Consider the following 10,206-nt stretch of genomic DNA (forward strand, 5'->3'; position numbering starts at 1 on the left):
TAGTTGCTCAGTTGTGTCTGCCTTTTTGCAACCCCATGAACTGTAGCCTGCCAGGCTCCTCTGTCCGTGAAATTCTCCAGGCAAGTACACTGGAGTGGAGTGCCCCTTCCTCCTACAGGGGATCTTTTCAACCCAGGGATCAAACACGAGTCTTATGCACTGCAAGCAGATTCTTTACCATTTGAGTCACCAGGGAAGCCTTTTTGTGTCTGAGTAATATTCAGTCGTACATATGTACCACATCTTCTTTATCCATTCCTCTGATGATGGACTTTTGGGTAGATTCCATGTCCTGGATATTGTAAATATATATGCTTTTGAACAATATTGACCGGGGAAAATGTTTAGGATGCTATGAAGTTAACAGAGCAGAATACATAAAACCATGTATGTATGGATGTGAGAGTTGGACTGTAAAGAAAGCTGAGTGCTGAAGAATTGATGCTGTGGTGTTGGAGAAGACTCTTGAGAGTCCCTTGGACTGCAAGGAGATCCAACCAGTCCATTCTAGAGGAGATCAGTCCTGGGTATTCTTTGGAAGGAATGATGCTAAAACTGAAGCTCCAATACTTTGGCCATCTGATGCAAAGTACTGACTCACTACAACAGACCCTGATGCTGGGAAAGATTGAAGGAAGGCAGGAGAAGGGGACGACAGAGGATGAGATGGTTGGATATCATCACCGACTCAATGGACATGAGTTTGAGTAAGGTCCGGAAGTTGGTGTTGGACAGGGAAGCCTGGCATGCTACAGTCCATGGGGTCACAAAGACTCGGACACAACCGAGCAACTGAATTGAACTGATGTATGCCATATGATTTCAAGGTTGTAAGAACTTACCATTACAATTTTCTGCAGTGTTTCTTACTACTATGAGTGGGCTGCCTTCTTCAACTCCCATTCTTATCTTACAATCCAGGCATATAGTGTGTGTTGCAATCAGAATTTTAGGTGCAAAACCATCCCGCTCTGCTATTCTTCTTTTTATTTAACTTTTCCTGCCTTTATCTTCAGCCTGGTCTTAAACTGGCCTTTTTTTAACTTAAACACAGGCAGTTTCTTTACCATCTGAGCCACCAGGGAAGGAGTGCTCACATCCCCATGATGTATACCTGTGCTAAGTTACTTCAGGCATTTTCAACATTTTCCACCCTATGGACTGGAGCCCACCAGGTTCGTCTGTCCATGGGATTGTCCAGGCAAGACTACTGGAAAGGGTTGCCCTGCCCTCCTCCAGGGGATCTTCCCCATCCAGGGATTGAATCCATGTCTCTTACGTCTCCTACATTGGCAGATGGGTTCTTTACCACTCTTACCACCTGGGAAGCCCTTTTCTATGATGGTTTTTGTTCAGACACACTTGTGTCTGACTTTGCGACCCCATGGACTGCAGCACACAGGCCTCCCTGTCTATCACCAACTCCCGGAGTTTACCCAAACCCTGTCCACTGAGTCAGTGATGCCATCCAACCATCTCATCCTCTGTCATCCCCTTCTCTTCCTGCCTTCAATCTTTCCCAGCATCAAAGTCTTTTCTAATGAGTCAGCTCTTAACATCAGGTGGCCAAAGTATTGGAGCTTTTCTATGATAGATGATATTAAATACTTCTTTGGACAATTTAAAAAATGAGTCTATTGCAAACAGAAAAATGCTTACATTTGTGGGAACTAAGACACTGGCAGTGGAACATCTGATGGTATTTTTAAAGTTCTATTTTAATTTTGTATGAAGTTCTCCATAAATTTTACTTCAAGAAACATGTGAAACCTTCCCACAGCATGGCCCCAAGATTCAATGACTTTCTTGCCTGTAGCTGCCCCCAGCCTGTGGAATGACCTACCAGCTCTTCCCCAAAGAAGGCCTGGAAGTCCCTACCTGTGTCTCTTTGTGGTGACCTCCCCACTCTAGTAGCTCCAACCCTCCTCAATCAGTATTTCAGTCACCACCCCACTACCTGCCTCCATCCTCCTGAGCCTTTGCTTATGCTGCATGGTTTGCTCCTGGGTTATACCACAGTACTTCCATGTCATATGATTTCTTCTCTAGTTCTATCCGTCTACTGCAGATAGCCTTCATCTTTGGGGATCATGAGCTACTGGATGATTCAATGAATGTACTCCTCAGAAAAATGCACCTACATACTAGCTTTGTTAAGTATTTCAAAAATGTTTGTGGACACATGTGTAGCTGACTGTGTAGCACCACCAGATTTTCAGCTCTTTTTGGACAGGCCACTTTTATTGTCTTTGTCTTCCCTAAACTGCCTGCAAAGTGTCTTTTAAATTAAAAGATGAGATAATAAATGTCATTTTAGGACCATTTCAGAGAGAGCTGGTTCATTTCAGTTCAGTCACGTAGTCGTGTCTGACTCTTTGCGACCCCATTGACTGCAGCACACCAGGCTTCCTTGTCCATCACCAACTCCCAGAGCTTGCTCAAACTCATGTCCATCGAGTCAGTGATGTCATCCAACCATATCATCCTCTGTCATCCCCTGCTCCTCCTCCTGCCTTCAATCTTTCCCAGCATCAGGGAAAGATTTTCCAAGGAATCAGTTCTTTGCATCAGATGACCAAAGTATTGGAGTTTCAGCATCAGCATCAGTCCTTTCAAGGAATATTCAGAACTGATTTCCTTTAGGACAGACTGGCTGGATCTCCTTGCAGTCCAAGGGACACTCCAGAGTCTTCTCCAACACCACATTTCAAAAGCATCAATTCTTCAGCGCTCAGCTTTCTTTATAGTCCATTTCTCACATCCATACATGACGACTGGAAAAACCATAGCTTTGACTAGACGGACCTTTGTCAGCAAAGTAATGTCTCTGCTTTTTAATATGCTGTCTAGGCTGGTCATGGCTTTTCTTCCAAGGCGCAAGCTTCTTAATTTCATGGCTGCAGTCACCATCTGCAGTGAGTTTGGAACCCAAGAAAATAAAGTCTATCACTGTTTCCATTGTTTCCCCATCTATTTGCCATGAAGTGATGGAATCAGATGCCATAATCTTGGTTTTCTGAATGTTGGTTTTCAATCCAACTTTTTCACTCTCCTCTTTCACTTTCATCAGGAGGCTTATTAGTTCTTCTTCGCTTTCTGCCACAAGAGTGGTAACATCTGCATATCTGAGGTTATTGATATTTCTCCTGGCAATCTTGATTCCAGTTTGTGCTTCTTCCAGCCCAGCATTTCGCATGATGTACTCTGTATATAAGTGAAATAAGCAGGGTGACAATATACAGCCTTGACATACTCCTTTCCCAATTTGGAACCATATACTGTCCATTTTTCCATGTCCAGTTTTAACTGTTGCTTCTTGACCTGCATACAGATTTTTCAGGAGGCAGGTAAAGTGGTCTAGTGTTCCCATCTCTTTAAGAATTTTCCAGTTTGTTGTGATCCACACAATCAAAGGCTTTAGCATGGTCAATGAAGCAGAAGTTTTTCTGGAATACTCTTGCTTTTTCTATGATCCAACGGATATTGGCAATTTGGTCTCTGGTTCCTCTACCTTTTCTAAATCCAGCTTGAACATCTGGAGGGTCTCAGTTCACAAACTGTTGAAGCCTGGCTTGGAGAATTTTGAGCATTACTTTGCTAGTGTGTGAGATGAGTACAATTGTGTGGTAGTTTGAATTCAGTGTTCTAAATGTTCAACATTTGAACATTGAACAAAGAAAAGCATTGCCTTTTTGGGGATTGGAATGAACACTGACCTCTTCCAGTCCTGTGGCCACTGCTGCATTTTCCAAATTTGCAGTCATATTGAGTGCAGCTCTTTCACAGCATTATCTTTTTAAGATTTGAAATAGCTCAACTGGAATTCCATCACCTCCACTAGCTTTGTACAGAGTGATGCTTCCTAAGGCCCACTTGACTTCACATTCCAGAATGTCTGGCCCTAGGTGAAGGATCACACCATCGTGATTATCTGTGTCATGAAGATCGTTTTTGTACAGTTCTTCTGTGTATTCTTGCCACCTCTTCTTAATACCTTCTGCTTCTGTTAGGTCCATCCCATTTCTGTCCTTTATGGTGCCCATCTTTGCGTGAAATGTCCCCTTGGTATCTCTATAATAGCAAGGAGAGACAAGAATGCCTTCCCCAAGGATCAGTGCAATGAAATAGAGGAAGACAATAGAATGGGAAAGACTAAAGATCTCTTCAAAGAGATACAAAGAGACAGCTGGAAAAGCATACAAACCTTAAAGTTAAACATTTCACATAAGAACTGCCTTGTTATTGTATTAAAGACCTACTTTAAGCTTCGGAGTACAGAATAGCCTGTGTTCTTTCCAACTATTTTAGCATCTTTATTGCTTTCCCATACCACAGTTTTGATCACCACTTCACTGTGAACAGTGTTTTTGGCAATTACATTAAGAACCTCTGTATTACAGGACCAATAATGCACAATAATGATACATTTCAGTTTGCTGTATCTGGTAAATCACTGTGAGTTCCTCCTGTGTTTATTTCACCAACAAAGTGGACTTACCCAATGCTTAGCTCTGGCAACCAAGGTGCATTTAAATTACAGATCTCAACCTCAAAGTCATGGAGAGGAAAACACATATAAATGCATAACTTTTACTTATACCAGACCATAACCATCTCAAAAACAGGGACCACTGTGTCATTCATCTTTATAACCCTGGTGACTGGCACTCAGTGGGCTCTCAACAAATATTTATTATCCTGAGCTGATGTAAAATATGAGAGAGATATGAAAAAAAGTGATGGTTTCAGCTGAATGTTCAACAGATGTTTTGAATCAAATTGAATTCCAACCTATAAAACTTAAAGTCCTCATCTGAAAGCTTTGTACACATTCCTTCCAGAATGACTTGGCTACCCCAGTTTAGTCTGTAATAAAGCACAGAGTACCTTCTGTAATGGAATTTCCATGAATCATCACTGCTTAATTCAGTGCCTGCCCTGGGCATTACCCAGCTGCCAACAGACTGTCGCATGGAGCTTCCACCCTTAGGTGACTCCAGTTCCAGGACTTTAGTCCTGCTGTGTGTCACACTTACAGCTAGATTTTAGCCACCATGCTTTGTAAATCAAAGAGGTTTCATTTTTATCCTGTGCAGGGTGTCTTCCCCTAAAAACTGAAGGCCTGGTAACTTTCTTTACCCAGGAAAGAAACACTGTAAACACTGGCTCCTTCCAGCTCCTCTTGCCATGGAAAGCAGCGGAACAGGAGGCGTTCCCAGCAGGACAGCTGACCGATGAAAGCTGCTGCACACTTAGTCAGGCACAGGGTTGTGAGGTCCAGGTCTGTAACTTCTGTATCTCGGCTGCCAAGGCAGAGCACTGTGTCACCCTACCCTTTCCACCCTGATTCCACCATCCTTTCCATCTTACTGCCCACCTCTGGGAAGTAACCTAAAACCTGTCCTTTCCTCCTTTCTTTCAGATTGCTTTTATTAGTCAGCATCAAGAAGCAAAGGAACTAAAAAGAAAGCATATCTTAAAGTACAGTGCAAAAATCCTGAACAAAATACGAGCAAAGAGAATCCAAAACACAGTAAAAAGGATCATACACCATGATCAAGTAGGGTTTACTCCAGGGATGCAAGGATTCTTTGATGTATGCAAATCAATCAAAGTTATGCACCATATAAACAAATCGAAAGATAAAAACCATCCTATAATCTCAATAGATGCAGAAAGACTTTTGACAAAATTCAACAACCATTTATGATTTAAAAAAAAAAATTCTCCAGAAAATGGACATAGAAGGAATCTAACTCATCATAATTAAGGCCATCTATGACAAATCCACAGCAAACATTGGTGAAAGCATCTCCTCTCACATCAGGAACAAGAAAAGGGTACCCATTCTCACCACAATTATTCAATATAGTTTTGGAAGTCCTAGACACAGCAATCAGAGAAGAAGAATAAATAAAAGTAATCCATATAGGAAAAGTAAAACCCTTACTCCTTCAGATGACATGATACTATACATAGAAAACCCTAAAGATGGTATCAGAAAATTACTAGAGCTAATCAGTGAATTTAGTAAAGTTGGAGGATACAAAATTAATACATAGAAATTTCTGGCATTCCTATACATTAACAATGAAAAATCAGAAAGAGAAATTAGGGAAACAATCCCATTCACCACTGCAACAAAAAGAATAAAATACCTAGGAATAAACCTACCCAGAGAAGGCAATGGCACCCCACTCCAGTGCTCTTGCCTGGAAAATCCCATGGGTGGAGGAGCCTGGTAGGCTGCAGTCCATGGGGTTGCGAAGAGTTGGACACGACTGAGCAACTTGACTTTCACTTTTCACTTTCATGCATTGGAGAAGGAAATGGCAACCCACTCCAGTGTTCTTGCCTGGAGAATCCCAGGGACAGGGGATCTATGGGGTCGCACAGAGTTAGACGACTGAAGTGACTTAGCAGCAGTAGCAGTAGCAGCAAGGAGACAAAACACTTGTACACAGAAACTATAAGATGCTGATGAAAGCAATTAAAGATGACTCAAATAGATGGAGGGACAGATTATGTTCTTGGATAGGAAGAATCAACATTGTGAACATTACTATAACACACAAAGCATTCTATAGATTCAATGCAATCCCTATGAAATTACCAATGGCAGTTTTCACAGAACTAGAGCAAAAAAATTCACAATTTGTGAGGAAACACAAAAGACTATATAAAGCCAAAGCAATCTGGAGAAAGAAAACTGGAGTTAGAGGAATCAACCTTCCTGACCTCAGACTATACTACAAAGCTACAGTCATCAAGACAGTATCAGATCAGATCAGATCAGATCAGTCGCTCAGTCATGTCCGACTCTTTGCGACCCCATGAATTGCAGCATGCCAGCCTCCCTGTCCATCACCAACTCCCAGAGTTCACTCAGACTCACATCCATCAAGTCAGTGATGCCATCCAGCCATCTCACCCTCTGTCGTCCCCTTCTTCTCCTGCCCCCAATCCCTCCCAGCATCAGAGTCTTTTCCAATGAGTCAACTCTTCACATGAAGTGGCCAAAGTACTGGAGTTTCAGCTTTAGCATCATTTCTTCCAAAGAAATCCCAGGGCTGATCTCCTTCAGAATGGATTGGTTGGATCTCCTTGCAGTCCAAGGGACTATCAAGAGTCTTCTCCAACACCACACTTCAAAAGCATCAATTCTTCGGTGCTCAGCCTTCTTCACAGTCCAACTCTCAAATCCATACATGACTACAGGAAAAACCATAGCCTTGACTAGATGAACCTTTGTTGGCAAAGTAATGTCTCTGCTTTTGAATATGCTATCTAGGTTGGTCATAACTTTCCTTCCAAGGAGTAAGCGTCTTTTAATTTCATGGCTGCAGTCACCATCTGTAGTGATTTTGGAACCCAGAAAAATAAAGTCTGACACTGTTTCCACTGTTTCCCTACCTATTTCCCATGAAGTGGTGGGACCAGATGCCATGATCTTCGTTTACTGAATGTTGAGCTTTAAGCCAACTTTTTCACTCTCCACTTTCACTTTCATCAAGAGGCTTTTGAGTTCCTCTTCACTTTCTGCCATAAGGGTGGTGTCATCTGCGTATCTGAGGTTATTGATATTTCTCCTGGCAATCTTGATTCCAGCTTGTGTTTCTTCCAGCCCAGTGTTTCTCATGATGTACTCTGCATATAAGTTAAATAAACAGGGTGACAATATATAGCCTTGACAAACTCCTGTTCCTATTTGGAACCAGTCTGTTGTTCCATGTCCAGTTCTAACTGTTGCTTCCTGACCTGCATACAAATTTCTCAAGAGGCAGATCAGGTGGTCTGGTATTCCCATCTCTTGAAGAATTTTCCACAGTTTCTTGTGATCCACACAGTCAAAGGCTTTGGTGTAGTCAATAAAGCAGAAATAGATGTTTTTCTGGAACTCTCTTGCTTTTTCTATGATCCAGCGCCCAAGACAGTATAGTACTGGCATAAAAACAGAAATATAGATCAACAGAACAAGATAGGCAGCCCAGAGATAAACCCACACACCTATAGGCACCTTATCTCTGACAAAGGAGGCAGGAATATACAATGGAGAAAACACAGCCTTTTCAATAAAGTGGTGCTGGGAAAACTGGACAGCTATGTGTAAAAGAATGAAATTAGAACACTTCCTAACATCATACACAAAGATAAACTCAAAATGGATTAAAGACCTCAATGTAAGTCCAGAAACTACAAAACTCTTAGAGGAAAACACAGGCAAATGCTCTTTGACATAAATCACAGCAAGATCCTCTTTGACCCACTTCCTAGAGTAATGGAAATAAAAACAAAAATAAACAAGTGGGACCTAATTAAACTTAAAAGCTTCTGCTCAGCAAAGGAATCTATAAACAAGATGAAAATACAACCCTCAGAATGGGAGAAAATAATTGCAAATGAAACTGACAAAGGATTAATCTTGTAAATATACAAGCAGCTCATGCAACTCAATACCAGAAAAACAAACAACCCAATCAGAAAGTGGGAGGAAGACCTAAACAAACATTTCTCCAAAAAAAGACATACAGGTGTCCAACAAACACACAAAAAGATGCTCAACATCACTCATTATTAGAGAAATGCAAATCAAAACTAAAATGAAGTATCACCTCACACCAGCCAGAATGGCCACCATCAAAAAAATCTATGAACAATAAATGCCAGAGAGGGTGTGGATAAAAGGGAACCCTCTTGCACTGTTGGTGAGAATAAGTTGATACAGCCACTATGGAGAACAGTATGGAGATTCCTTAAAAAACTAGGAGTGAAACTACCATACGACCCAGCAATCCTACTATTGAGCATATACCCAGAGAAAACCATAACTAAAAAGGACACATGTATTCCAATGTTCACAGAAGCTCTATTTACCATAGCTAGAACATGGAAAGTGAATGTATTGGTCACTCAGTCGTGTCTGACTCTTTGCAATCCCATGGACTGTGGCCCACCAGTCTGCTCTGTCCATGGAACTCTCCAGGCAAGAATACTGGAGTGGGTGGCCATTCCCTTCTACAGGGGATCTTCCCAAACCAGGGATTGAACCTGGGTCTCCTGCATTGCATGCAGATTCTTTTTACCAACTAAGCCACCAGGGAAGCCCTAGTACTTGGAAGCAACCTAGATAGTCATCGACAGATGAATGGATAAAGAAGTTGTGTTACGTATATTCAAGGCAATATTACTCAGTCATAAAAAGAAATGCATTTGAGTCAGTTGTAAGTGGGTGAACCTGGAGCCTATCATACAGAATGAAGTCAGTCAGAAAGAGAAAAACAAATTTTGTATATTAATGCATATGCTGCTGCTGCTAAGTCACTTCAGTCGTGTCCGACTCTGTGTGACCCCATAGACGGCAGCCCACCAGGCTCCCCCGTCCCTGGGATTCTCCAGGCAAGAACACTGGAGTGGGTTGCCATTTCCTTCTCCAATGCATGAAAGTGAAAAGTGAAAGTGAAGTGACTCAGTCATGTCTGACTCTTAGAGACCCCATGGACTGCAGCCTACCAGGCTCCTCTGCCCATGGGATTTTCCAGGCAAGAGTACTGGAGTGGGGTGCCATTGCCTTCTCTGATATTAATGCATATATATGGAATCTAAAAAATGATACTGATGAACCTGTTTGTAGGGCAGGAATAGAGATGCAGACATAGAGAACAGACTTTGGACATAGCAGGGGAAGGAGAGGGTGGGGTTAACTGAGAGAGTAGCACTGACACATACACACTACCATGTGTGAAATGCGCTTCCCAGGTGGCACAGTGGCAAGGAATCCGCTTGCCAATGTAGGAGACGATGGAGACTGGGGTTCGATCCTTGGGTCGAGAATATCCTCTGGTGCTGGAAATGGCAACCCACTCCAATATGCTTGCTGGAAAATCCCACAGACAGAGGAACCTGGTGGGCTACAGTCCATGGGGTCTCAAAGAGTCAGACATAGCTGAGCATGCGTGCTAATGGTGGTGATGTAAAGTAGCCTGCTGGTGAGGATTTGCAGTATAGGCTTAGGGAGTTCACCCCGGTATTCTGTGACAACCTAGAGGGGTGGGACAGGGTGGAGGCTGTGGGGGGCGGTTCAGTAGGGAGGGGACATATGTATACTTACTGGCTGATTTATGTTGTTGTATAGCAGAATCCAACACAATATTGTAAACCAATTATCCTCCAATTAAAAATAAACTTTTAAAAATTCCACCTAGAAAA

The sequence above is a fragment of the Bos indicus x Bos taurus genome, chromosome 23, assembly GCF_003369695.1.
Source record: "Bos indicus x Bos taurus breed Angus x Brahman F1 hybrid chromosome 23, Bos_hybrid_MaternalHap_v2.0, whole genome shotgun sequence".
NCBI lineage: Eukaryota > Metazoa > Chordata > Mammalia > Artiodactyla > Bovidae > Bos > Bos indicus x Bos taurus.